The following is a 23,584-nucleotide window of genomic DNA, read 5'->3' as shown; positions in this document are numbered from 1 at the left end:
TTAAATCACAGTAGATACAGGTGCCTGGCTGGCTCAGGTGGCTCAGTCAGTTAAGTGTCTGCCTTCGGCTCAAGTCCCTGGAGTGCAGGGATTGAAGCCCTTGTCAGGCTTCCAGCTCAGTTGGGAGACTGCTTCTCCCTCTCCCTCTGACTGCCACTCCCCCTCTTGTGCTTTCTCTCTGGGTCAGATAAATAAAATCTTAAAAAAAAAAAAAGCAATAGATAAATGAAACAATAAAAAATATTTTCATTTATTTTAAATAAAATTATACATTTGTCAATGTCAGGGTAATTCCAAATTAAGTAATTCGCCACCATCAGGACTCAGCTGAAGTGTTTCATTTGTCTGTATGTTCTTGCTATTTTTCCTACTTCGTTAAAATCATATAAATTTCCCCTTTTGTCACTATAAATGGATTCAATAATACTCCAAAGAGTTCTTATAATCCCTTTAAAAGAGGATTTCTATCTGTCCAGACACAGCAGAGTCCACTTCATCACTGTCCCTTACCAGGGAGGGGCCCTCGGATTCTCACGTAAGTGCTGATGGTATGATATGTACCAGGTAGATCGAGACTATGTCTTCCCTCCACCCTTCCTCTTCCAGCCAGCTCCTAGAAGGGCCTGGTGAGGAAAGGTTTTCAAGCATGGAGGAGACAAGGTGTTTGAAGGTTTATTGGTTAGATATCAGAGATTTTTGGGTTTGGGGAAAACTTGAGTCAAATAAATTCCTTTTATTTCCATTTTGTTCTAGTCTGCTTTTCCCTTCTTGTTGCCTTCTACTTGGAAGGTGACTCTGACCCTGAGGAAGTAAGAGGAGCTCTGGGTAAAAGAAGGCAAAGGGCAAAAAAGGCAAAAGAAAAGGAAGCAGGATTATATGCCCCAAGATTCTTGAAAGAGGCAAAGAGGACCTCTAAGTGTCCTTCTAGGTGGCCCACTCCTCTGAAGGCTCCAGGAGGGGTGTGGGGTTTCAGAGCGGAAGTTATGCCTATAAGCAAAGATGTTGGACTTGACCAAAGCATTAAATCACTTCAGTCCTCTTTTGACTCCTGAAAATGATGGGGATAGGGTAGTGGTGGCACTGGCAGTGACTGCGGATACGGTGATCTGTTTGGTCAGTGAGGAAGGCAGTGGAGGACGGAGGAGATTGTAGATCAAGTGACACAGGGCCACTGTGGGTTTCTGTGGGCTATACTGCAAGAACTCCATTGTGTATTACATTGTTTCTACAGGGAAATTATTCTGTCTGCTGTACAGCTGACCTACAAACCAATGTGAAAGCGACACATTTATAAATGTGTATATAGTATTTTACTTCTGTTAGCAACTATAACCACCAGAGGGCACAATAGGGTTAGGAAGATAAAGAAAGAAAAAAAAAAGAAATAAAAGCAAAACTTTGCACTTATCAGGAGAATTGACTCTTAAACTTTTAAAATTCCCGTGGACCTTCAAAATTAAATTTTTTTTGTTGTCACGCTTCTTTAATATGTACTAACGTCAATCTAGCTGTAAGAAAACTTCTTATGCTTCTTAAATCTACACAAACTTATGATTGAAAATTTTATAAAATTAAATACAAATTACTATCATTAATGTAACACATGCTGTTTTGCTGAACCTCCATCTCCTCTTGCAAAATGCATACAGTAAAATGTACAACATAGCCTCTTGAGTTCTGTATCCTTTTTTTTTTTTTTTTGAGATTTTATTTATTCATTGATGAGAGACACAGAGGGAGGTAGACACATAGGAGGAGAGAGAAGCAGGCTCCATGCAGGGAGCCTGATGTGGGACTCAATCCCAGGACTCCGGGATCACAACCTGAGCCAAAGGCAGACGCTCAACCAACTGAGCCCCCCAGGTACCCCAAGTTCAGTATCCTATCATGTTTCACTCTTCTCTTTCAGAATTGCTACAGGTCATTCTTTACAGGCCATGCTATCCTTTACTTGGCTTGGCTTGAACATTTCCCTACCTGTAAGTGAAGTCTGCTTCTGTTCTCTTTTTTGGCCAGGGACAATTAGAGTTTTTCCACTTAGGGAACAAACAATGGATCAGTATAAACAATGCAAACACAGGCATCTCACTAAAATGAAAACAAAATGTTAAATTCTCTAAGAAACCCTAAAGACTTTCCAGTGGAAAATTAGTCTCCAATGTGAAAGGGTCTCCTGTAGAGGTTAAGCAACTGTTTCAAGTATAGTGACTTAACATCATGGTTTCCCTGGGTGGTTTATGCCTTTTTCTTCCCAGTACCCCCTATTTCATTTATAAAAGTGTCCTGGTTATAAGCTAGTCCTGGCAAGGAGTTTTAAGATCAGCAAAGACCTATGCCTTCGTAGGAATTAGGAAACAAAGATGTTAAAGCCATATATAGAAGCTTCAAAGGTTTCCCCCAGAGGCTCATCTAGTCCAGTATTGGGGGTTAAACCAAACTTCAGACATATTCTATCTCCTTTTATGACTCAGAGGCCTTAGGGGTCCCCACTACTCCCCACTCTTCCAAAATACCACCTCAAAAAGCAGGCTAAAAGAAAGGGAATAAAGTGAAAGATTTTATCACAATTAGGTTCCTCTGATATCTGAGAGCATATAAGGTCATTTTAGGGTAGAAGGAGCGAAACTTCTGAAAGAGTCACTTTTCCTCAGAAACATTGGAGGATAGGACAGGAGTTTTGTAACTCTATGACATAATTTGGCTAACATCGTGCATTGGGTTTTATAAAGTGATTCCTCATTGCCAAGTCTCAAGACTAAATTCAGTTGCCAATGTGACTTCGGATGGTTTAGTGTTAACAATAATGAAAAGATGCCACAAAATAGTGAATTTTAAGGAGACCAAGAAATATTTCTCTAAAACATAAAGTATGCTGAGCCTAAAGAGAGAGTGTGTGTGTAGTGGACCAGATCCAAGAACTAAAGTGATCCACAAACTGAAATTTGTTGAGATTGGTCTGTTGAAGTGATGCTGATGAGAACATCCTGGCAAGCTGGAGTCCTCATTCCTTCAGAACAGGATTATCACTAGCATTATTTCATACTTCATCAAGCCCCAACTGGGGCAACGTCTCATAATGGACAGGAAAAGGAGAGGGGGAAAAAGCACCATCTGTCCCTAGCACATGTGCCAGGGACAGTCAATGTGGGCAAAATCTCTTAAGTGGTCTGTGAAAGGTTTAGGAGGTTCCACATAATTTTCAAGGATCTCATCCCAGAGAGAAATCAATTCAATTCAATAAGCATCTTTTCTGAGTTAGTTTGGTACAAAAATAAATAAAATTGGGTCCCTGTTCTAACAAGCTAACTTTTCTAAGCTAAATGGTTTGAGTACAATCTTCAAAATTTTTGCTATATCATCTGTATTTTTATTTACTATTTTTCTAACATTATTATTTACTGAATAATTTTCTACTGTATCTATCTACCTGCTTTAGCCATGTCCTGAAGGACATCTGGGAAACCATGCAGTTGATGTTCTAGATATAGATTTTTAAATTCTTGTGTGTACATATATTTCTAATGTACATTTTTAAATATAGTTTTTACATTTTATGTCTTTTTCTTAGAATACCTAAAGTAACCTTTGTGCCCCACTATGAGAACGCCAATAGTAAGGAATACTCAAAATATTTCACAAGGGCAGAATAGGTCAGGTGACAGGGATACAAAAAAAGTGTTACAGGAAATCATAGGAAGAAGAGCTTAATTTTGATGAGGTGCATCAAAGAGGCCTATTTAGAAGATTTTGCCTTTGAGGAGGTTTTAAAGATACCTAAGTCTGTAATAATTTTTAACAGTACAGATCTGACAAAGCTCGGTGGTTGATGAGTGCAGATACTCCTATATTATTCTCTTTACTTCTCTGTAGGCTTGAAACATCTCACAATAACAGTAATAAAGTGTGTCTAGAATTTGGAGAAGAGAAAAGCATTCCACGTAGAAGAGAAAGTATAAATGAAAGCACAGAATTCCGGGGGCACCTGGGTGGCTCAGCTGGATAAGAGTCAGACTTTTGGTCTCAGTTCAGGTCTTGATCTCAGGGTCATGAGTTCAAGCCCCATGTTGGTCTACACTGGGCATGGAGAGGGAGGGAGGGAGGAAGGAAGGAACAGAGGGAGGGAGGAAGGGAGGGAGGGAGGAATCCTGAAATTTGGGCTGGGTGATCTAGTTCTATCAAAGTTGAGTGTTGGGATACTCAAGTGGCTCAGCTGGTTGAGCCTGCGACTCTCAGTTTTGGCTCAGGTCATGATTTTGGGGTCATGAGGAGACCGGAGTTGGGCTCCTAGCTTGGCAGGGAGTCTGCTTGTCTTCTCCCCCTGCCCCTTCCCTGGTCATGCATACTTGTGCTTTCTCTCTCAAATAAAGGAAGTTAGGAAGGAAGGAAGGAAGGAAGGAAGGTAGGTAGGTGAGTGCTATAAGATGCTGTCATATCATGGTCCTAAGAGAGTTTGTGGGTATGGGAGACTCTCAGACAATTCTGATAAACAGTATAATATCAGAGCAGCAGATCAGGAATAGAATTCTGGGAGAAATTTGTAAGATGGGGAGAGCCCAGATTTGGAAAGATCTTATAATAATGATTCAGGGGACAACACCTGATTTGTTTCCTCTCATTTTGCCAGCCTGCATTCTATTTTTACTAAGGAAAAAAAAATCCAGGGCTCCTGGCTGATTCAATCAGTACAGCATGTGAGTCTTGATCTCAGGTTGTGAGCTTCTGAACCCAATACTGGGTGGGGAGCCTACCTGAAAGAGAGAGAGAGAAAATTCATTCCCACTGGGCATATTTCCTCCTTCCTACCCCAGAGCCTCTGGTCTCATCCAACTATACTGAAGACCAGGGGTTGGTAAACTCTCCCTGTAAATGGTCAGATAATAAATATTTTAGGCTTTGCAGGCCATACAGTCACTGTTGTAATGACTTAATTCCATTGTAGTGAGAAAAGCAGCCATAGACAATACATAATGAGATAAGGACAACACAATTTTATTGATAGAGACTGAAATTTAAATTTTAGATTATTTATAGATACTGTAATTTAAATTTCAGATAATTTTCATGTATTATGAAATATTTTTCTCAACATTTAAAATCCATTTTTAGTTTTTAGACTATATAAAAAATTGGCATCAGATTAGAGAAATGCAAAACAAAACCACAATGAGATACCTTTTCTCACCCCCTAGATGACTTTATAAAAAAGGTAACAGCAATTCTCGGCAAAATTGGAACCCTCACACTTTACCGGTGAGAATATAAAATGTCACAGTAGCTGTGGAAAACAGTCTGGCAGTTCCTTAAGAAGTTAAACATAAAGTTATCCTATGATCCAGCAATTCCACCCCTAGGTGTATACACAAGGGAAATGAAAACACATATTCACACAAAATATCATTAACAAACGTTTATGGTAGCATTACTCATAACCAAAATGGGAAAACGGCCATATAATGAATTATTTGGCAATAAAAAGAAACAAGGTATCAATGTGCTACAACATGGCTAAGTCCTGAAAACATGCTAAGTAAAAGAAGTCAGTCGTAGAAGACCACACATGGTGTGATTTCATTTACACGAAATGTCTCAGAATGGGCAAATCTATACGGAAAAAAGTAGATTAGTGATTAATTACATTTGGAGGAGTGATTACTCATGGGTGTTAGATTTTCTGGTGTGATAAAAATGTCACAAAATTAACTGTGGTGATGGTAGCACAACTCAGTAAATAGACTAAAAACTAATGAAATGTATACTTTAAAAGGGGGAATTGTATGATATGTGACTGATACCTCAATAAAGCTGTTAAAGAATAAATAGTAACAGGCTACAGGCTACTTGGTCCTTGCCAGCCTCTACTGTAGATACCAGATAAACTGGTTCCTCTCAGAAGTTTACTAGTGGATTCAGCTATGTAAACTTGGAAAATTCAATTGAAAAGAGCTGGAAGAGGACTGTGGTCAGATGGGCCTTTGTTGTTGGGACTTGCTGGTGAGGAGGTCTAGATGTCGTACAGATGTGTGATGTAAGCAACGATAAACTCCCATTGACCTGGTGGTTTGTAATTAAAGCCAGGAACTCAGCCCATGTGCTCAGATACACCCAGATCCATGTTGTTTCCAGTAGTGGGTTCCTGCATGGTCACCAGGCTGTGAAGATCTTCATCAGTCCCAGCCAAGCTCCCTAGGGAAGCAATCATTTTGTCTCTCTTCTTTTAGACCAGCTGGCTAGTTAGCTGAAATTCCTCAATCTAAATTTTTCTTCTTACTCAAAAGAATTTTTTATTTTTTTAAATAAGAGGGGAACTTGGCTGGCTCAGTCGGTGGAGCATGTGACTTTTGATGGTGGGGTTGTGAGTACAAGCCCCACGTTGGGTGCAGAGATTACTTAAAAATAACATCTTTAAAAAATTAAAAAATATATAAAATGAAACAAAACCTGGGGAAAGCTTGATTGGAGGAGCACTTATTGTAGGAATGACGCTTTTAAGAGCCTAGGAAAGTTGTAATCCAGTAAAGTACCTATGCACTGGTCAGAATAAAGACTGTCCTAAATTTTGTGAAGGACAACTTTCTCCACTTCTTTGTATCTTTTGTCTTAAATTCTTAGAATCTCCCAAATCTTCTTCAGGAAGGCTAAAAATTTTAGGAAATAAAGCACATAGCAGAGTTTCTGCTTTCAAGAGGGAAGTATCTCAAATGACTTCCAGACTCAATTCTGGGATAATCTGTGCTCCATTTCCTCTCTCTTTATGCCTTGCAGGTGGTGATAGATAATTTAAAAAAAGAATTGGAAGAGAATCTTTGGTTTTATCATTATGTGTCAAGAAGAGGTCATCTGTAGAAAGAAACATTTAATATTATGCAGAAAGCACAGCCCCAAGAGTCTTTATGAAGACCTTTGCCTCATACCCAAATGGATGAATAAACGGAACTGACACCTTTCAATAATGTAGACAAGAAGGAATGAATGATCAGTGAAGAATTTAATGATATATACATACTTAAGGAAAAATACTCAAAAGATAGGAATTTTAATGATGCTAATGATGTCACCAAAAGAACCAAACAAGGTCCATGATCATTTGAAACACAAAAGAGTCTAAACAAATGCTTCAATCTCCTAAGAATTAACTAGAAAGAATATGTTGACAAAGATACATTTCCTTTTTTTTTTTTTTTTTAAGATTTTATTTACTTATTCATGAGAGAGACAGAGTAAGGCAGAGAGAGAGGCAGAGACAGGAGGAGCAGGCTCCATGCAAGGAGCTCGATATTAGACTCGATTCTGGGACTCCGGGATCACGCCCTGAGCTGATTGCAGATGCTCAACCACTGAGCCACCCAGCGTCCCAACAAAGATACATTTTCAATCTAGTTCTGGAGCTCAAATAATGTTAATATATGGGAATGACATTTTTACTTTATTAAGAAAAATGATAAAAAATGTTTGCTGGAGTTCATAGTACAGCATTAGTAAAACTGATTACTAAAATTATTTCAGCAATTTGTTCTTGAGTATCAACTATGTGCTAATCACTGTAAAGAATAAGACCCAGTGCCCATCTTCAAGAAGCTTACTATACAGCAAGAGGAATCAGTTAACCACAGAAATAAATACAACAAAAGGTGGTTGATAATAAATGACCAGGAGGTTCAAAGATTTGTGAATTACAGGGAGAAAAGGCTTTTCTCTTATTGAAGGAATTGGTAAAATTTTCATGAAGTGGCATTTGAGATGAGAAACAGCAACATTTTCATAGTCTAGGATATGAGAGAAGAGCATTCTAGGTAGTAGTATGGCAACCACAAAAGTACAGAAGTGGGAAAGCAGGAGAGGTTTCTGGAAAATGGAACAGCTGTTTTACCAGAGTGTGAACTACTATATATATGTGTGTGTGTATATATATATGTGCACATATATACACACACTATATACATATGAAATATAATTGGAAAAGCAGGTAGGAGTCACATTATGAAGAGGTTTTCATTCATTCACTCATTCAGTCATTCAACTTTCACTGAGCACCTGTGCCTAGCACTGCGCTAAACACACTGGCAAAAAAATCAAGAGGAGACTTAAATGCTATAACCACATCAGTTGTGTATTCGTTGACTTTCAAACTAGGGCCCTAACCATTCCTTTAATAAAATGAAGTCCCATTATTTGTCTGCTCCCCAAATTTCATATGGAGTTAGTCCAGTTTATCAACAGTGGTGATCTGAATCTATGTAAATAAACAGAAACGCCTTTTTCTGTCTCACAGGGGTTCAAGAGTAATGTGAGGAAAAATGAAACACATTTGCAACCAATTATACTTTCAAGTTACACTCTAGTTTCAAGGACTGAGGTCAAATTCCTTAGCAGGTTTAGAAGGATTTAACCTGTTTCTCTCTGGGAATAGTGACAAGCTGCAGCTGTTCCAGAGGAGGCTGGTCCTGCTCAGTCTGTCCCAGAGAGGGCGATGGCATTATGGTTACCACGCCTCCGTGGCTGACCCACCAAACTCGTCAAATGTGGGCTTTATCAACAGAAAGCTACTGCTAAAGAATTCCAGAGACAAATTCTTGCAGCTGATTTCTGTCTTGAACATGATTAGAATATCAATCAGTAAACTGAAGGTGGCACACTTTGAAGATCTGTTGAAACTGTAGGAACTCAGATTTTTTTTTTTAAATGATTTTATTTATTTGAAAGAGAGTGAGTGAGACAGAGAAATCATGAGTGGGAGAAGGGCAGAAGGAGCAGCAGACCACCGCCTCCACCAGCAGGGATCCCGATGCAGGGCTTGATCCCAGGACTCTGGGATCATGACCTGAGCTGAGGGCAGATGCTTAACCAACTGAGCCCCCAGGTGCCCCAGAACTCATATTTTAAAGTAGCAAACATGGGTTTGCTGGCTATTAAAATAAAGAGGGTGTGTCTATAGTTACAAACTTTTAAAAGAAAATGTGAAATAACAAAACGTTAAGAGTAAAAATGGAACTGAAATGGAGAGCAATTATACAGATGACAATTGAAATGTAGGAATGTATTAGAGAAAAGGCTATAGTAAAAGATTATCATTAATTTAAGGGACCATAATGAGGAGACTTCCCAGGCTGCATATGAATTGGCTATAAGGTGAGGTTAGGGGCTTAAAAGCCTTCTTGGTTTGAAGCCAGAATCGGTGGAGCTCCTTGTCCTCAGGGTAGTCACCCAGGCCTAATATTAAACACTGCAGGAACTGCTGCCAAAGTTGTGTTTGTACCAGGAAACAGTGCTGCATGCAAGTCCTACACGAAGCTCCCAGACTTGAATGCCCTCAACGCTTCTACCCACACTCCCATGTTAGCCTTCCAATACTACAGTATCTGAGAATACCTAATCACCGTCCTTTCACCCTCTCCACCTGAAATCTATGTTGGGCCAGTGCAATCAAGAGAATGGCCTAGTTTTGATCCCCCAGACAAATGCAGGAGCCATTGTAAAATCAAATTTCTGCCAGTCGACACTCTCTATAGATTGGAAAGGAAGACATAGGAGAGACACTCATTTAATTCAGCCAATCAGTGTATATGTTTGAGTGCCTAATATATTCCTAGCATTGTACTTGATGCTATTAGGGAGAGAAGTGTCAGAGGCTAATACTCAGGAATACAGGATCAGCACAATTAAATACAGAAGGTACAAGGCAGTACAAGATTAGCAGTTCTCTCTCCCCTTTTTATGTACTGTGCTAAGAAGGCGCCCTTGTCGAACTGTCTTGCTACCATGGTGACAGTTACTAAGAAATGCACAGATCCACTTATGAATGGGTTACAAAGTTCTATTTGTTGTTATTATTGTTTTAAAAATGGAGTTTCTCCAATCAGATGAATGGTTCTTAACGGTGGTCTCCAATTTTCTCTATGGATTCTCTATATTCAGGTCTTTCAAGTCTATAGTCATTTCTTGAAGAAAACTGAACCGAAAGCAAGTGGACCCATCTGTGCTGACCCTGCACAGTTCAAGAGTTTTCCCCTGCTTTGGATCAGGCTTTAACCCTTCATGCATTGTTTGGAATGACCTCAAGTGTCCCAGGCTTCTAAGTTCATCCAACCTTTTCATCTATAGGTATATTCCCCAAGGAATATATTCCCTTTGATCACGTCTTACTGGTGGTTCCTGTCTTCTCTGTGTCCCATTTCATCCTACCTGTGACAACTGCCACCTCCTCATTTATTCTCCAAGCACCATTATATACAAGTGGTTGTTTATGACAGACTTTTCAAGAAAGTCTGGGAATAACAGAGGACATAATACAGCATAGGGCAGGAAACAGAATTATCTAAAAGTTGTTTGGCCGTTTTCAACAAAGGGAATTTCTCATTGTGGTTTTCTTCTCAGGGCCTGCTTGCTGCCATTTTGTTCAGACTTCCTTCTTCATCTCTTTCCTTCAGGAGCTCTTCAGGTCCAATCTCTGAAATTCTATTATTACAAGCAGTGCAATTCTCATTGTCAAACCTCCTCCCATATGAACTGACCACCTCCCAAAAGGCCAACTTTTTCTTTTTTTGCTTCTCAAACAAAAGCTCCATTTGCCGAAGAGGTGAATTTTGCCATTCCCCTAAAATGTAAAATAGCAGCTAAAAATAACTATTCTAAAAGTTATTTACTATCAGGCCACCTGGGTGGCTCAGTTGTTGAGCATGTGCCTTTGGCTCAGGTCATGATCCTGGGATTGAGTCTTGAATCAGGTTCCCCATGGGGAGCCTGCTTCTCTCTTTTTCTGTGTCTCTGCCTCTGTGTGTCTCTTATGAATAAACAAAAATCTAAAAAAAAAAGTTATTTACTATCTTTCGCTGTTCACCTGCTTTTTGGCTTAACTCTCCCATTTGATCTGTATTTAAGGTACTATTTTTCTTGAGACTATCAAGTACAGATGTAAAGTCAAAGTTTCAGAATCATTTTGCATTGCGCATAAACCACTCAGTGGTTTGGGGACAATTCTAGTTCTTTCTTTTAAACTTCATTTTCTAATAAGTAATTCCTCAAAGATTCAGAAAAGCTATGGAATTATTTGTGAGTTTCTGATTGTCCTATAAGAGATAGGGCGAAGAATAAAAACGGGTTCCCTGTAGAAAATGCCCTACCACATCTGGCATCATCCGCAGGCTAGGAACTCTTTTTATATGCACCCAGTACAATTTTCATAAACCTATCTGTATTCAATCATAGGAGTAGACTCTTAGGCAGTGACCACAACTTTGCTTTAAGGATAAGAATCTTATCTCTGACCACAGAAAAGTTTCCAAAAGTGCTGGGTATGGCTATCTCTCTCTCTCTCTTTTTTTTTTTTTTTTTGAATACGGCTATCTCTGAGGCAGCCCTAAGTTTCATTCGAATGTCACCTCCAAAGGAAGGTAACATCCGACAATAAGTACAGCTTCTTGTGAAGATGGATATTTCCCCTTGGATAGATTTCAATTAACATTATCTCCATATACACTTCCATGAGGCTGTTATGTTCTAGGCTGAGCACTGGACTAAGTACCGTGAAGATGTGAGAAAACAATAAAACAAAATCAAGATGCTATAGAAACTTAGAATTCAGGATAAGAAAAGTTTTACTACACAGAATAATTATGGAATGAAAAACAAAGTAGAATTGGTTCAGAGTTCTGGAATTTTAGAACTAGAAGTATTTTTAAAATCATTCACTGATTTGCAGAAATGAAAACTGGAGCTCAGAAGGGTTAGTAGTTTGCCTGAAGTCACACAGTGAATCAGTGGGAGAGCCCACAGACATGGAGACGTTTGTCTACCTTACCACAGGTAACAATTATTAAGCATCAATTCTATGTAAGGAAATATATTACTTAAGATAACACATGTAAAATGCCTAGCACAGAGGCCCCTGGGTGGCTCAGTCGGTTGAGTGTCCAAATCCTGATTTCAGCTCAGGTCATGATCTCCAGGTCGTGGTACTGAGTTGTGTTGAGTTCCAAGCTCAGTAGGGTGTCTGCTTGAGATTCTTTCCCTTTGCTCCTCCCTTGACTCACACTTGCTCACTCTAAAAATAAATAAATAAAAATTTAAACTGCCTGGCACAATGCCTAGAACCATCAGCTGTCACTGTTATCACAACCATCATCACCATCATCATCATCATGGCTAAGAGTACAGATTTTCATATTTGCCAGACCCCGAGGGGAGTCCCAGCTCTGCCACTTGGTCTAACTGTGGATAACCTACTTACCTTGCCTAAACCCCAGTTTCTTCCTCTATAAAATGGGAATAAAAATAGTGTCTCCCTAATAGGACAGTTGTGAGGATTATACATACACTCACTTGAGTGTATATACTTAAACACGTATGATGAAACTGTAAAAAACATTAGCGGTTCCATGTATTTACCAATCTATATAAGTAGAGAGTCAAATAAGAATACACATGGGACACTTGGGTAGCTCAGTGGTTGAGCATCTGCCTTTGGCTCAGGGTGCAATCCCAGGGTCCTGGGATCGAGTTACGCATCTGGCTCCCTGCATGGAGCCAGCTTCTCCTTCTGCCTATGTCTCTCCCTCTCTCTCCATGTCTCTCATGAATAAATAAATAAAATCTTTTTTTTAAACATTTTTTAAAAAATTTTATTTATTTATGATAGTCACAGAGAGAGAGAGAGGCAGAGACACAGGCAGAGGGAGAAGCAGGCTCCATGCACCGGGAGCCCGATGTGGGATTCGATCCCTGGTCTCCAGGATCACGCCCTGGGCCAAAGGCAGGCGCTAAACCGCTGCGCCACCCAGGGATTCCAAAAATAAAATCTTAAAAAAAAAAAAAAAAAGAATACACACAAATACAGCATTGGTGGAATTTCTCTTTGCTTAGCCTAAATGAAAGCCAGAAAGTTAATGTTTACTGAGCTTTCACTGTATACAGATATTAGCACACAAGAATATGGAACAATAAAAACAGAAGAGATACTATTTGAGGTGTTATAGTATAGTAACCATCACTCTCAACAAATACACACCAATTACACAATAACGAATAAGACTGAGTTTGGACTTTCAAGGAGCTTGCTATCTACTGGAGAAAGAAACCAGGATCTTACGGTATGGAGCGGTATACACATGGCAGAGCTAGAGCTTAGAGCTATGGGAGCTCACAAAAGGGCATCCTATCTAGTGCTAGTGGAGGGAACGAAGGGAGTGTCAGAGAAGGTTCCTCAATAATAGAATAAGGAGTTGGCCAAGGATAAGAAGTGTTGGAAAGAGCCTACAGCTACAAACCAGCTGGGGTGGGTGCTCTGAACTGGCTCTCAGCATCCACTCCAGACCTCTAGTGTGTTTTCTTTTTATAGAGAAAATTTATTTATTTATTTATTTATTTATTCATTCATTCATTCATTCAAGGACACACACACACACACACACACAAAGGCAGAGGCACAGGCAGAGGGAGAAGCAGGCTCCATGCAGGGAGCCGGACGTTGGACTCGATCCGGGGTCTCCAAGATCAGGCCCTGGGCTGAAGGCAGCGCTAAACCGCTGAGCCACTGGGGCTGCCCTCTAGTGTGTTTTCTGACCCTGCAGGGGCTAAAGAAGGAAAAACTACATTTCCCCCACCTCTCTGCAGCTAGAGTTTTGCTTTTGCCAATTAGAAGCACTTGAAAGGTGAATGCAAGGCTGGAGTCACCTATTTTATTTCTGATGCAAACTCACTGTAGACCCATCTGGCTTTTCTGCAGCATTATTTCAGTGTCTAGGTACTAACTTCATGGGTGTTGAGAGGTAGTCACAGTGGTGGCAGTGCTTTCTAGTCCTTGGCTCACAGCTACAGTGGCATGTCTTTGAATTCCGCAGTACCAATGGAGTCCACTGATGGGCACCTTTCTGATTATTGCAGAGGTAGCAGCTCCTCCAGTAGGTCACAACAGCAGTCCTAGGAATCATTCCTGGAGATGCCCTGAGGGACCCAATAACTCTTTCCAATGATTTGCTCAGCTCCTCATTCCCTGTATTAAATCCCCTTTTGCTTAAAATGGTGTGAGTGGTTCCTACTTCTTGCACCTAACACAGCAACAAAATATAAAAATGCAAAATGGGCCATGAATAATATAATTTATGGGGGTTAGTAATGTCTTCTGTAATGGACCAAGACAGTATTTTAAGTATAGTGGGTCACTAACGATCTTCACCTCTCCTTCCTCCCCCTCCTCCTCAGTGCTAAATATATTCATTGCTATGCGGCAATCTTCGGAACATTTTCATTTTGAAAAACTGAAACTCTACACTTCTTAAATAGTAATTCCCCATTCCCTCCCCACTTCCTCTCCTCTCCTGGCCCCTGGCAACCTGTTTCTGTAAATTTGACTACTTTAGACACCTCACGTAAGTGGAATCATATGGTGTTTTTTTTTTGTGTGTGACTTTGCTAGCTCATTTCACCTAGCATAATGTCCTCAAAATCCATGTTGTAGCATGTGACAGGATTTCCTTCCTTCCTTTGTAAAGCGGAATAATATTCCATTGTATGGATATGACACGTTTTGTTTATTCATTCCTCTGTTTATGGACATTTGGGTTGCTCCCCCCTCTTGGCTATTATGAATAGTGCTGTTACAAACATGGGCACGTAAGTATCTCTTCAAGATCTTGTTTTCAATTCTTTTGGATATACACTCAGGAATGGGATTGCTGGGTCATATGGTAATGCTAATTTTTAACTTTTTTAGGAACCACACTGTTTTCCAAAAGAGCTGTTCCTACCAATGGTGCAAAAGGGTTCCAATTTATCCACATCCTTGTTAACACTTGTTATTTTCTGGTTCTTTTGATAGTAGCTATCCTAATGAGTATGAGGTGACCTTTCACTGTGGTTTTGATTTGTACTTCCCTAATGATTAGTGACATCATTTCATATGAGCATCATTTCATATGCTTGTTGGCAATTTGTATATCTTCTTTGCCCATTTTGAAATTGGGATATAAAGGGCACCAGGCTAGCTCAGTTGGTAAAGTATGTGACTCGATCTCAAAGGTCATGAATTCAAGCCCCACGTTGGGTGTGGAGCCTACCTAAAATTAAAAAAAAAATAAAAAAATAAAAAAATAAAATTCAGATATATATTTTCTGTTGCTGTGCTATAGGACTTTTTAAATATAATGTTGATATTATACCCTTATCAGATATATGACTTCCTTAAGATTGTTTTTTTTTTTTTTTCCACTTTGTTGCTTACGCCAATTCAGTTTTAGTCTGCACAGAAGGGCAGTATAGTCTGGAGCAACTTGCAAGCAGTCTGGGCGGACTTGGAGCTATCTTCCACCCCAAAAGACACTACTGGGAATGAGCCAGAACATCTTTAACTTGCAACACTTCAGGTCCTAGATAAACTGATTCACTACAATATCAAAAAGCATCCTCATGCCTTTACTTTGAACCAGAATGAGCCAAGCTAAGGTTTCTGGGGCTGCAGAATGAGAAACAGCCTCAAGACTGCGTGAGTAAGTGGTAGTCATGGAAATAGACTCACCAGATTCAGGTTTTGCATTGTCAAGTGCCTGCCACTAGAAAGCTGAAATCAAACACAATCTCAGTATCTATTTTGCATTTAACAGTGCTCTTTTTACTCCAAATGATAGTTCAGTTCAGCTTCTTTGATTCTCCAGGCTTATTCTGAGAAGATAAAATATCCTAACTCTAGAGATATTAATGATTTCCAGTCAAATATATGGAGTTAATTTATGACTTAGCCTAAAATGTACCCCAGTTCACACAATACTTGCTCCAAAAAGCCTTGCTGATTCTGTATTAATGGACATGAACACCATGGCAGAGTGCATTTGCTAAAATATCCTATTTGGAGAGATAAGTTTCTGATGTATAAAAAGGTCTATTTCCTCTCCCAACTACTATTGTGTTTTGGAAAAATTTAGGAAGCCTATGTATGTTATTTTTCTGGTCCCCACAAGGAAAAAAAAAAGTGGGAAGGTTAAGAACGGAGCCGCATATAGTCAAAGAGAAGAAATGTTGTAAATGCAGGGTCGTAATTCTCTTCCTCCCTGATTTTTATGTTGTTTTTGTTCAAGTATTTACCCACAATGTTCATTACTGCTTTACCTCTAATCATGCATGTCAGGAACAATGACATTTATAAGTGATTTTAGCTGTAAATAACAGAAAATCCAAATACAAGGAGGTTAAAAAAAGTTATTTCTCATCATAACAAGAAATCCAGAGATAGGTCATTGCTGGCATTGGTGTTTAAATGTTGAATTTTCTCAAGGTCAAAGGCCCTGAATTTTCTTGATTTTTCCTTCTGGATACTACAGCTCTAGACATCTCACTGCTCACAAAGCAGAAAGGATAGGCAAGAAAATGTTACCAGTTTTGGCTGTCTTACCTTATTTATTATTTTCCACTGTGCGACCCGCTTCAGTGCCTGCAGCCTACGGCACAGAGGCCGGGCAATGGTTCGGGGCCACGGTTTGCTGTGGCATGGGACACTATGAGAGGCCCAGGGGGACGAGCCTGTGTCCCACCTTATTTGGAAGGTGGCAATACAGTATGTCTCCTTTCCTGCAACATCCCCCTCAACCTCAGTAATCTTCAGCTTCTTTCCTTTCCTGATGGTTGAGATGCTACAAGTCCTAGGTCCAAGTAAGATGAGGAAGACAAAATATATAGGAATATTTGGTTTCCCTAACCTATAGCAGGCAAGCAGGAGGAAAATTGGAAATGAGTGTTGGCCTGCTGAGTTCTAGGGTCTGCCACAGTGAAAACCAGGAAACACCAAAATGTCTGAGAATACAATAACGGAGTATGATATGCCATATGAATTCCAAGTGGCTGTTAAAAAAAATTGTGGTACACAGGGGCACCTGGCTGGCTCAGTTGGAAGAGCTTGTGATTCCTGATCTTGGGGTCCTGTTCGAGCCCCATGTTGTACTGGAACTATCTAAATAAAACTCAAAAAAAAAATATGGTGGTACAGAAGAATACTTAGGTGCATGCGAAGTTATTCATAAAATGTTATAAACCAAAAAATTAACATGTAAAACAATAGATAAGAAAACATCAAATTTGTTGGGGTAAAAAAGTTTGGACAGATTTTTAAAATTCAGACATATGCAAAAAATTAAAAAACTGGAACTCATATTCTGACAATGTTGACTTAGGCTGGGTTTTCTAGGAAACAGACTGCGAGACAGGGATTTACATGCAGGTGGTTTACTCAACAGTGTTCTCAGGAACAGCACCTATGACAGAGGCAGGATTAGGCAGGGGAAGGTAAACTGCATGGCACTTGCCACAGAGGCTTTAACTGGTCCTATGGGGATTTCTAAAGCTGAATGTCCCAGATTGTTACGATTGATGAACTGTGCCTTTTATCTCCACAACTGACCATTGGATTTGAGCTGCCCCAAGGGAGTGAAGATAACCTAGCATGAGGCAGTTTCCTTCACAGAAGGCAGTTTTGGAGAGAAATCCAACTGTGAGTCATCAGCAGCCAACACTCCTGGAAGCTGTATCTTGGAATCTGGGCAGCACACTACAGTATCCACTAGAAATGTCAACAACAATTATCTTTGGGTTTGGGGATTAAGGTTGGTTTTCTCTCTTTTTTTATATTTTCCAGATTTTCTACAACTAACACAGAATTGTCTTAAGAATTAAATGAGTTAATTCACATGAAACACTTAGCACAATTCTTGAAACCTATTAAATATTCAATAAATTTATAATTATTTATTTAGAAACATACACATAAAACATTAGAAAGAGAAAGCATAAATACGAATATTGTCAAGAAGAAAATATGAAATAGGATTAAAATAATAATAGACCTTGCCACTCATTTTGGCTTATTTTGTTTTATCCATGAGATTCTTTCTTATGATATTGCTTCTTTCCAGCGTTTCATTGAACTTTTTATAATGATGAAAACTTTGGTATCCGTACCATCCAGTATGGTAGCCACTAGCCATGGGTGGCTACTGAGCAATTGAAATGTGGCTAATGCAAATGAAGAAGCAAATTCCAAATTTTATTTAGTTTCAATTCATTTAAACGTAAATAGCCACATATCGCTAGTGGTTACCAAATATTGGACAATGCACCTCTATACCAATACTAATACTAATCAATGGTTAATTAGAGAACAGATCTAAAATATTCTTTCTTTCTTTAAGCTTGGATTAGTTTTGGATTTTTTTGCATGTCAACTGGGATTTTTTTGGTCAGATTTTTATTTTTTTAAGACATCATTTTTTAAAGTAATCTCTCCACCCAATGTGTGGGGCTTGAACTCACAACCCTGAGATCAAGTGTTGCATGCTCTTCCAACTGAGATAGCCAGGTGCCTCTGGCCAGATTTTTATTTACATATAACAAGGAAGGTGGTTTAGTTGAAAGTTAGGTGCTAAACAGCTGTATAATGTATCACTAATTGTCTGGTATGTTTTAGTAAATAATCTGAAAAGAAAATGAAGGAGAGGTGAATCCCTGGGTGGCGCAGCGGTTTGGCGCCTGCCTTTGGCCCAGGGCGCGATCCTGGAGACCCAGGATCAAATCCCACGTCGGGCGCATAGAGCCTGCTTCTCCCTCTGCCTATGTCTCTGCCTCTCTCTCTCTCTCTCTCTGTGTGACTATCATAAATAAATAAAAAAAGAAAAAGAAAGAAAATGAAGGAGATTGTTTCCTATCAAATATCTGGTTCCTCTTGGTAAACTAAAAAAGACTTCTCACTGAAATCATACCTTTCAACCGTACTGTCAATATAGTGACGGAGATACCTACAGCAACAACTTGAAAATGCCTAAATAACAATGTGGAAGTCTCTTACCTCTCAAGTGGGAGGCATGTGGATGGGGATGAGTCACTAATAGCAGCTATGATCAAGGACGGAAAGAGACACAGATCTTGGTTTGCATCCCAGCCCTGTCAGTTACTGTGTGTACTTTGGACACATTACTTAATTATTCCACAATCAGAGGGTGATAACTACGCCTTTCAAGGTTTGTTGGAAGATTAGCGATATGTAAAGCACCTGGCACATAAGTGCTAAATCAATGAGTTTTATTATTATGCCAATATTTTGTCAAGAAAATAGAACAGTACAAGGGAAGTGAGACCAAATAATATAAAACCTGGGTAATAATTAACTGACATAATCATTAAGTTGTAAGGTTACTTCTGGTATATGTTACTGTTATGTCTATTGACCACATAAAATTTAGTCCACTGTATATCAAATAAATGACAAGAATAGATGAATGATCACCTTGCCCTGTTCTCAATGTTCCTTTGCCCCCAAAATGGGTTGTTATCACTAAAATGGTGGGTTTTTTAAAACAAGATTTAATTTATTTGATAGAGAGACAGGGAGAGCACAAGCAGCGGGAAGCAGCAGGCAGAGGGAGAAGCAGGCTCCCCACCGAGCAGGGAGCCGGATACAGGGCTCAATCCCAGGACTCTGGGATCATGACCTGAGCCGAGTGGGCACTTAACCGACTGAGCCCCCCAGGCACCCCACTACAATGGTTTTGTAACTGGTACCATCACTAGGGAAATTTTCAAAGAAGCTGTAAAGAGCAGTATCAAATCAATAGTCTTGAACAGAATTGTTTCTCAAGACTTAATAGGAGAGATCATGGCTGAAATTAAAATACAAATTTTTTAAAGATTTTATTTATTTATTCATGAGAGACAGAGAGAGAGAATGAGAGAGAGAGAGAGAGAGAGGCAGAGACATAGGCAGAGGGAGAAGCAGGCTCCATGCAGGGAGCTCCATGTGGGACTTGATCCCAGGTCTCCAGGATCAGACCCTGGGCTGAAAGGCGCGGCTAAACCGTTAAGTCACCCAGGCTGCCCTACAATTCTTTTTTTAATAAGATTTTATTTTTAAGTAATTTCTACACCTGATGGGGGCCTCCAACTTAGAACTGAGATCAAGAGTCACAATGCTTTTCTGACTGAGCCAGCCAGGCTCCCCAAGAAACAACTTCTTGAGCAATATTATAAAGGAACGTGTAAAGGCTTCTATCCTTACACATTTTTAAGAAGACAGACAATTCTCCAGCTGAAAATGTCATCCTCGTCTGTGGTAGCCAGCCTCCAGGACAGGCTCTACTGATCCTTACTTTCTAGCACATGCCCTTCATTACTCTCCTGCCCAAATTCAATCAAGGCTGGCTCTGAATATGGCTGAGGTGATGTGTGAGTTCTAAGGCTGTGTCATAAAAGGCACTGCAGCTTCTGCTTTGGTCTTTCAGATCGATCACTTGCTCCAGAATAATCCAGTTGCCATGCTGTGCGAACACTCAAGCTGTCCTGTGGGAAAGCCCATGTGGCCAACAGGCTAAGCCAACCTGCCAGACATGTGAAAGAACCAAACACCTTGGAAGTGGATTCTCCAGCTCCAAGTAAGTCTTCAGATGACCACAGTCCTAGCCTACATCTGACTGCACCCTTAGGAGACTGAAACAGAAAAGCCCAGTTGAACCCCTCCTGAATTCCTAACTCAGAAACTATGAGAGATAATACATGACTTTTATTGATTTAAGCCACTAAGTTTGTTTTTATAACTTTTTCTTAAGTAACCTCTATGCCCAACATTGGGGCTCAAACTCAAGACACTGAGATGAAGAGTCACAGGTTCCACCAATTGAGCCAGCCAGGTGTCCCAAATACTTTTTTTTTTTTTAAAGATCTTCTTTATTTATTTGAGGGGAGGAGCAGAGGAGAAACTGATCCTCCCCCCCTGCTCCCCAGTCCCTGCTGAGCACGGAGCCAGCCACATGGCTCCATCCCAGGACCCTGAGATCATGATGTGAGCTGAAGGCTGATGCTTAATCAACCGAGCCACCCAGGTGTCCCCCAAGTAAGTTTTTTTTTTAAAGTAAACTCTACCCCTACATGGGGCTTGAACTCACCACCCCAAGATCAAAAGTTGCATGTTCTACCAACTGAGCCAGCCTAGCGCCCTTGGTGTGTGTTGTGAGGTTATTTGATATGCAGCAAAAGATAGCTAACTATCAATAACAAACATTTATTACTACGTACAAGGTATCCTACTTATAAAGTTAATGACGTCAACCTGCTACAACATTAAAGTTATAAAGGACAAGTTTCTTTGAACTATCATATGGTTCTGCCTATATCTTTTCCTATAAAATGCTTATGAGACAAGAAGAATTATCCAATCAAATATTTAACGAACATCCACTAAATTCAAGATACTATTCTAGTTGCTCTGTCGATTAAAAGGTGTGATGTTAGCGATAATAACAATAGTAAAAATAATGAGACACTATTAATACTTATTAAGCATGTACTTGTCTTAGTGTTCTAGACACTGTACACATACCCTCATACGTTGCCAAACGTTTTCCAGAATGGTCATACAAAGTTACACTCCATCTGCAATGTTTAAGAACAAACTCACCGCATATTTATCAACACTTAAGAAAAAGTTTTCGGGATCCCTGGGTGGCTCAGCGGTTTAGCACCACCTTCAACCCAGGGTGTGATTCTGGAGTCCCAGGATCGGGTCCCACATCAGGCTCCCTGCATGGAGCCTGCTTCTCCCTCTGCCAGTGTCTCTGCCCCTCTCTGTGTGTGTGTCTCTAATAAATAAAATATTTTAAAAAAAAGTTTTCAAAAACACCTGATAGGTGAAAAATACAAGTTTAATCTGCATTTCTATGATTACTAGATCTTAAAATGTTAAACACGTTAAAGTTCTAATCTATGTTACAATGTTGACTTCATGTTTTCTTGACATTTTTACAGTCAAGTCAACCTCTTCCTTTGTAATTTCTTCTTTTTTATAATTAAAAGGCCCTTTCCTATCCCTAGATCAATTAAATTTTCACTTGCATTTGTTTTCCAGTTTGCTTATGGTTTCGTTTTTTACATAGGTAGTTACTTCTTGTGGCAGGACATGGAAGTTGTTTTTCTCCCACAGTCATGTCTCCATTATTAAGTTTTTCTTCCCCCCTGACTTATGATGCCACCTTTATTACCTCAGTAAACCTTGTGTTAATTACTTAGGTATGTTTTTGAGCTTTATAACCCTCTTTCAGTTGGTTTTGGTGTTAGTACTATACTTTTTTTTTTAAGATTGATTTATTTGTGAGAGAGAGAGCTGGGGGGGCAGCAGAGGGAGACGGAAAAGGGGGAAGGGGGAGGGAAAAAGGGAGAGGGGGATAGGGAGGTGGAGAGAGAGAGAATCTGCAGCAGACTCCATGCTGAGCATGGAGTCCAAAGTGAGACTCGATCTCAAGACCCTGAGATCATAACCTGAGCCAAAAATCAAGAACTGGATGCTTAGCTAACTGAGGTGCTCCTGTACACTTTTAAAAATTACTAACTTCTATTTATTCATTAAAAACCGTCACATTCTCCTCCTGGAGGCCTCCCTGCCTCTTCCAAAAAGATATGAATGCTGACTCCTTTTTCGCCTTCCTAACGCCTAAAATCCTGCTTTGTATCACAGTTAATAGAGTCGAGCTTATCCAATTATATTGTTGAAAACAGGGAACACGTGTACTATATAGGCATTAAAATCAAATGACTGGATTTGCATTAAAAGGCAGCGATGGCAAAACAGATCTAGTTTGACCAAAAAAATAAAGAAAAAAGAAAAAAAGAAAAGAAAAAGAAAACGGACAGTCCCCTCATTTCAACAAACATCGTCGCGCTATCCATTAGGAGGAGGTCATCAAGGTGAGCGAGGCCTAGGCCCCGCCGCAGGGAGTGGGTTCACCCCTCGGGGCGACGGGGCGTGTGAAGAAGACACGTGATGAAATGGTGCCAGAGGCGCCAGAGAACCAAGCACGAGGCAGGAGGAAGGAAACACCTGCGCAGGTGATGGGCGGGGTTTCGGAGCAGGGGACGTACCTGGGAGCTGCGTTCCGGGCGGTTCTCAGACGTCAGAGGCGTCCAGTGGATGTGACCCGCACAGTGCATGGACTCCGAAGCTCTGACACAGGTTGGCGTCGCTCATCCTCCCGCGGGGTTCGGGAGGTCGCCCCCGGAGCTCTGGGTAGCACGCGCCAGCTGAAGAGCTCGGCTCGCTGTCTCCGCAGCGCGAGCCTGAGACACCCGGCCCGCGAGGCAGGTGCGAGCTGACGCCAGGTGCGTCACCGGGTGAAGACCCGACACGGGAGAGGAGGTACAAACCTTCACTGGGCGCAGGTGCTTCGCGCCGTCAGCCGTCGGTTCAGGAGCTCCGAGGGCCGACAGTTCCGCTCCGCAGAGGCCCAGAGCACGCCCAGGCCGGGTTTAGCGCACGGGCCGCTGGCGTCATGCAGGCGTGACGTCACCAGCACTGACGCAGCCTCACGGGGCGGGGCCTCCCGGTTCACCTCCGGACGCCGTGAGGCCCGCGGAGCGGCGAGTCGTCCGTCTTGGGTGCTGCCCCGAGGGTCGGACTAGTGGGCGCGGCGGGAACTGAGGCGACGCGGGCCGGGCCGCGGCGTCCCGCCTTCCTCGGCGCTCACGGCGTGGGGGAGGGGAGGGGAGGGGAGGGGAGGGGCCTCCTCGCTCAGGCCCGGCCGCGCGCCCCCGAGCCCGGCGCTCGCCCGGCCGCGCGCACGCACGCACGCCG

General features: G+C 40.9%; 1 long non-coding RNA gene and 1 other non-coding gene across 16 annotated transcripts in view; both read right to left on the bottom strand.

The window, feature by feature from the left end:
• The window catches only part of LOC112677920 (uncharacterized), a 119,438-nt gene extending 95,942 nt beyond the window's left edge, over positions 1–23,496 (bottom strand). For 13 of the 15 annotated variants that reach the window (XR_007413696.1, XR_007413697.1, XR_007413692.1 and 10 more), the window contains exon 1: positions 22,876–23,496. This is a non-coding gene — a long non-coding RNA (uncharacterized LOC112677920). Of the gene's footprint in view, positions 1–4,597; positions 4,749–22,875 lie in introns of all 15 variants that reach the window. The other 2 variants (XR_007413701.1, XR_007413704.1) reach the window with 1 other exon arrangement.
• Positions 16,392–16,515, bottom strand: LOC112678064 (small nucleolar RNA SNORA42/SNORA80 family). The gene has a single exon (XR_003147356.1). It is a non-coding gene; the product is annotated as a small nucleolar RNA SNORA42/SNORA80 family (small nucleolar RNA).
• Positions 23,497–23,584: the final 88 nt, after the last annotated feature.

The sequence above is a fragment of the Canis lupus genome, chromosome 10, assembly GCF_003254725.2.
Source record: "Canis lupus dingo isolate Sandy chromosome 10, ASM325472v2, whole genome shotgun sequence".
NCBI classification, from domain to species: domain Eukaryota; kingdom Metazoa; phylum Chordata; class Mammalia; order Carnivora; family Canidae; genus Canis; species Canis lupus.
This window is presented reverse-complemented; position numbering and strand designations above follow the sequence as displayed.